General features: G+C 39.1%; 1 pseudogene; it reads right to left on the bottom strand.

Moving 5' to 3' along the window:
• The window catches only part of LOC102872962, a 65,462-nt pseudogene that overhangs the window by 784 nt on the left and 58,203 nt on the right, over positions 1-6,475 (bottom strand).

Genomic DNA, 6,475 nt, shown 5'->3' with positions numbered 1-6,475 from the left:
GGGAGGAGGGTAGAGAGAATAGTGCAACAATGAATGAATGGAAACCCAAAATCTCTGTAAATGTTTATGAAAATTAATAAAATATAGAAAAAAAACATTCATTGTTGCACAATTACCTCCTTCTCTCCCCTCCCCCCAGTCCTCTTCACAGTGTATCTCTTTATTCTGGGCTATTGTCCTATATATCATGCCTAATCATATATTCTTTTAAAAACAGTTCTATTTTGCATCTTCCTCAACCAGATGGAAGGGCAATGTATTCCCCATGGGAATCTATGCCCTTTTATCCAGGTAAAGCACTGTAGAACACAGAAATTCTTATTGCACAGCAATAAGACTCAGGCCTTAATGCTATTTCATTTGTTTGCTAAAAAAATAGTTTGGGTCTCTGTCCATTTCTTTACTTCCAGAGACTGACCCTTCTTTCTCTGAGATGTATTTATCCTAATAAACTATCTTAGCTTTCATCTTTAAAAAAAAATCAAAATTTATTTTTTTATGTCATCCATGACTCGACAGCACTTAACAACACAGAGAAAGACCAGTTGGCCTAGTGGACCAAAAGTGATGCTACCAAGCTGAAGGTGGGTGATTCTAATCCACGGCACTAAGGCCTGTTTTTCATTGCTTTTGTTAAAACAGTCATCTAGGTAGTATAGGCCAGGCATGTTCACTTGCCGTACAGAGGTAACTTGTGATCACTGTGAAGCTAAACACTGTGACACTGATGTATCAAATGCGATAATGGTTACCCATGGTGGACAGTGTTTGATGGCGCTCGCTGGTTGAAACAAGCTTGGAAGCAGGAGGACTTTCAATCATAGGGTCACTATGAGTTGCCTACAGCTCGACGGCACTTAACAACAAACAACATATGCTAGAAATACATCAATAAATAAAGTAGGTAGAGTGTTTCCCTCAGAAGCTCATGCTTCTAAGTAGATGTGATAGATGATATAAAATCATTTAAATAGTAGTGATCATGCTAAGAAACAAAACAGAGTGACCAAGGAAGGTCTTTCTAAGGAAGCCTGCTGAGCCAATTGTGGCATGCATGAGAAGGAAGAGCATTCTAGAGGAAAGACAACAGGAGAACCCTGAGGCTGAACAAGTTTGGCTTGTTTGAGCAATAGAAAGCCTCAAGGCTTAAGCAAGGGAGTAGATGGTATGAGAGTGATGAGATTGGAGAATCAAGCAGGAGACAGATCATGTTGTTTGGATTTTGGTTGCTGTTAACTGGAAAAGAGAGTTAAGAAAGTTTTAAAAAATCATATTAGTAAACCCATTTCTTAGAAATCACTTGGAGGGAAGCAGGAATGGGACCAAGGAGAAGCCAGAAAACAACAGACATGGGACAAGTCCATGGAAGGGATAATGGTAACCAGGCCTAAGGTTCTTGCTTTAGAATTAGAAGAAGGATTTCAAAATACCTTCTGAAGTGCTGCTGTAAAGACAGTAAACAAAGTGACTCCTGCGTGGCAATGCTATTTAGAGCAAGGAGGAACACAATTTTGATATGACTGGAATATAATATGACTGAAGAGAACTTAAAAGACTGCACCTGGACTTCAAGCTTCTCTCACCACCAACTGACATCATATTGGTTAGTCATTGAAATGAATTTAAAAAATACACCCCAACAAAACCTCAAACCCTCATTGTCAGAACCAGTTCATAGCTGACCCACCAGAGACTATAAATCATGTGGAAGAAGATTGCCCATCTTTCTCCCTTAGAGCTGCTGGTGGATTAGAACTGTGAAAGCACAACTCCAGCTCCTTAGCACTAGGCCACCAGAGTTCCCTTATATATTCTATGTGCAGCATAACACTACCACAGGACTTCATTATGTAGTCTTCCTATGTACAACACAACTTCACCACAAGATTTCCTAATATATTCTTTCTATGTACAGCACAATAAAATTCTCCAGTCCTAAGGATTTACACAAAAGACATTCCAGTTTCTGCTGTAGACATAAAAATAGTTCAAAGGATATACACACATGAGGAAACCCTGCCCAGAGTTCCTGAGTCACTGTCAGTGAATGGAAACTGCTACCTGACTAACAGGCTTGCAAATGTAACCAAAAATGTGCAAACAGGAGAGGATAAAATTGAAAATTAAAATCAAATCCTTGCATGTATCCAAAACTTTCTCCAATAGGATGAAAAGCAAGCCCACAGACTGAGAAAAAAATTGACAATGACATTTCAAACCAGGGTCTCATAAGAAAAGTTTACAGAATACTATAGGCTGTCCACAAGAAAAAGACTGAAAACCTAGTCCAAAAATTATATGAAAAGATATGACCTTTTCACAAAGGACATTCAAATGACTAACAAATATATGAAAAAATGTTCAAAATCACTAGCAATCAGACAGAGGCAAATCAAAACAACAATGAGATACCATTTCATCCCATCTGCAATAGCAAACACAGCAAATGTTGGAGAGGATTTGGAGAAATTGGAACTCATGTACTGCTGATGGGGTTGTAAAATGGTACAACAACTATGAAAGGCAGTTTGGCATTTCTAAAAAAAAGCTGACTATAGAAATAATATATAACGCAGCTATGCTACTGCTAGGAATATATCCTAAGGAAATCAGAACTGAGACGCAAATGAATGTATGTACACCTATATTCATAGCAGTGTTATTATTCACAATAGAAAATAGAAACATCACAATAGCAAGAAAGTAGAAACTGTGGACACACACAATGGAATACTATGCAGCACTAAGGAAAAATTTTTTTGTAAAATACTGTAGACCCAGGAGACATATGTAGACATAGACATAGGAGAGTCTAGAAAGTATACTGAGTGAGATAACTCAGTCATATAAGGATAAATACTGCACAAGACCACTTATGTGAAAACAGGAGGATAACTGAGCAAGATATGTATAAATGCTCAAAAGGGGAAGATACTGGGAGGGAAAGAAGACAGAAAAAGAAGAAAGGGGAGAAATCACTAGAATAGTAGGAGTTAGTGTGTGGGTGGGGTGAAGGAATAGGAAAGATTTCCTGAGGACTTGAAGGTAAGGAAAGATGTTAGGCATAGATCAATAGTAAGTAAATACACACACACACACACACACACACACACACACACACACACACATAAATGATTGTAAGCAAACCAATAAAAAAAAATCCAAAGTTTTAAAGTTAAAAAAAAAAAAACCACCACAAAACCCAAGAAGATTAAATAAATACACTGAGAAACTGTGCAAAAAGAATTGGTGGACATAGAACCATTTCAGGAAGCAGTGTGTGATAAAGAACCAATGGTGATGAACTTTCAAGCTGCATTGAAAGCATTTGCAAAAAAGAAGGTCCCAGGAATTGATGGAGTATCAATTAGCATATTTCAACAAGCAGATGCAGCCCTAGATGAGCTCACCAAGCTATGCCAGGAAATTTGGAGAACAGCTACCTGGTCAACTGCCTGGAAGAGATCTACATTTGTTCTCACTGCCAAACAAGATGATCCAACAGAATATGGAAATTGCCAAACAGTATCATTAATATTACCTGCAAGTAAACTCTTATTGGAGATTGTTCAAAAACAGAACAGTACACTGTCAGAGAATTAACAGAAATTTAGACTAGATTTAGAAGATGATGTGTCACTGAATATTCTATGAACTGCCAAAAGAAAAAACATATAACTTGGAAAAGAAGCAGCCAGGTGTTCCTTGGAAGCAAAGATAATGAAATTTTGTCTCATATACTTCAGGCACGTTTTAGAGATGTCATTGCTGATGCGAGATGGATCCCAGATGAAAGTAAAGAATGCTAGAAGAATGTCTACTTGTGATTCATTGACTATGCCAAGGCATCTGACTGTGTGGACCATAACAAATTATGACTTGATAGTGAGAAGAATGGGAATCCCAGAATTAATTGTGCTCATGAGACCAATCATCTAGACCAAGAAGCTGCGACATGAACAGAGCAAGGAACATTGTATAATTTTAAATCAGGTAACTCTTAGTACCAGCAGCCAGGAAATTAAAATACGAATTTCAATCAGAAAGCCTATTGTCAGAGACCTCTCCAAGGTACTGAGGAGCAACGGTGTCAGTCTGGAGACTAAGGTGCACCTGATACAGGTTATGGTCTTTGCCATTACTTGCTATGCATCAGAGAGCTGGACAATGCCTAGGGATGATAGAAGGAGAGTTGATGCCTTTGAGCTGTGGTGCTGGAGAAGAGTATTGGACATACCATGGACTGCTAGGAGAACAAACAAATTCATCCTGGAGAGGGTGAAGCCAGGCTGCTTCTTGGAGACAAGGATTATGAAGCCTCATCTGACATACTTTGGACATGTTGCAAGGAGGGAGCAGTCCTTGGAGAGGGCCATCATGCTTGGGAGGGTGGAGGGACAGAGCAGGAGAGGAAGATCCTCAATGAGATGGATTGACTCTCACTGGGGTAATGGGAATAGGCATGTCGAAGACCGTGAGATTGGCAAGGGATAGAGCAGGGCTTAGGACTGTTGTACATAGGGTCACTATGAGTCGCAAACTACAACAACAACAGCAAGGTGTGTGTTCTATCCTTTCTCTGTACCTGTTCCATCTGTACACTGAGCAAATCATTAGAAAATCTGGACTTTGAAGAAGGATGTGGCATCATTATCTATCAGAGCAAGACTTGTCAACAGTGTTTGTTATGCAGATGATACAACCTTGCTTGCGGAAAGTAAGGAAGATTTTGAAATGCTTGCTACAGAGGAACCAAGACTACATCCTTAAATACAGGTTACATCTTAACATCAAGAAAACAAAAGTCTACACCACTGGGCAAATAGGCAGCATCATGATGGATGACAAGAGATAGAAATTTACTTCATCTTGCTTAGGTCCACCATCAACACCCTTGGCACCAGCAGCCAGGACATCAAAAGATGTGCTGTATTGGGAAGGGTTGCTGTCAGGGACCTCTCCAAAACAATGAAGAGCAAAGGTGTCAGTTTGAAGAGTAAGGTGCACCTAATTAAACCCATGGTCTTTTCAATCATTTGCTATGCATCTGAGTGTTAGACAGTGAGTCAGGATGATAAAAGAATAATTGATGCCTTTGGGTTTTGGTGCTGGAGAAGGGTACTGAATATTCTATGGACTGCCAATAGAATAAACATGGGTCTTAGAAAAGGTGCAGCCAGTGCGTTCCTTGGAGCAAGGAAAGGTGGATAGTCAGTGGAGGAAATGAAGACTCTCAATATGATGAATTGACACAGTGATTGTGCCAATGGGCACAAACATTGTTGTGTGTCAGAGCTGTATCTGAGATGATGTGGATAACAAAGGATAGGGCAGGGTTCAGATATCACTTAACAGAAACAACACCTGACTATCCAGGTAAAAGTGGAAGAGTTGCCACATAGCTCTCAAATGACCCAGTTCTTTCCTGACAATTTTTTTGTTGAGTAAATTTTTCTTATGACTTCATGCATATATTTATTCATTCTCAGCCTTCATTTTCTCCAATATTGAAAATTCCTAGTGTTTTTAGACGATCATATTACAGATTCTTGGCCTGTATGACCTGTAAATACATCTTGGCTCTTTCCATGCCTCTAAGCAATTATGTTTTTCTTAGAGATCAGGTGGTTGATATGCTTGTTGAGTGCTTTTTTTGTTTCATTTTGTACTTTTCCAATACTGTTTACCTTGGAAGCCACAAGGAAGTATCAAAAGAGTTGATGGTGACTGTAAAGCACCTTTCTACCAAATCAAAACCCATTGCCATCAAGTCAATTCTGTCTTACAGTAACCTATTGGAAGAATAGAAATGTCCACAGAATTTTGAAGACTACAGTCCAATCTTTAGATGCACACGGCCACACCTTTCTAAGTCTGGTATTTCAAACTTTTCAGTTAACCACCAAATGCTTAGCCACTGTGCTTTGTCAGGCACTTTTCTAGGGTCATAAATTGCATCCTAGAATAGAACTGTAATGAAGATGAAGTTTTGCCAAAGTCTAGCTCAATTTATACCTTTCTGTACTGTATTTTTTTCTTTTTACCCTTTGACCTAGCCTCTAGAGATTTTTCTTTTCTTTCTTTTCTCCCATAAGTTTGAGATTTCTCTGCAAAGAATAAACTTGTTTATGTATAAACAAGCATACTACCCATAAGGGAGAAATGATGAAAGTTATACAAGTGTTCAGGTCTTTCATTCATAGGGTCACTATGAGTTGCCTGTGACTCACAACAACATAGAGAAAGCTCAGTTGGCCTATGGGACAGAAAGTGATGCTACCAAGCCAAAGATGGCTGACTTTAATCTGCAGCCCTCAGGCCTGGTTTTAATTGTTTTGGTCAAACATTCTCCTAGGTCATACAGCACTGGTCTGTCCACTTGCCGTACAGCAGTAACTTGTGGTTGCTGTGATGCTGAACACTGTGACACTGATGTGTCAAATGTGATAATGGTTACCCATGGTGGACAGTGTTT

The sequence above is a fragment of the Elephantulus edwardii genome, unplaced genomic scaffold (genome assembly GCF_000299155.1).
Source record: "Elephantulus edwardii isolate Elephantulus edwardi_28Jun2011 unplaced genomic scaffold, EleEdw1.0 scaffold00061, whole genome shotgun sequence".
Classification (NCBI taxonomy): Eukaryota; Metazoa; Chordata; class Mammalia; order Macroscelidea; family Macroscelididae; genus Elephantulus; species Elephantulus edwardii.
The sequence above is the reverse complement of the archived record's forward strand: the minus strand, read 5'-3'. Positions and strand labels throughout refer to the sequence as shown.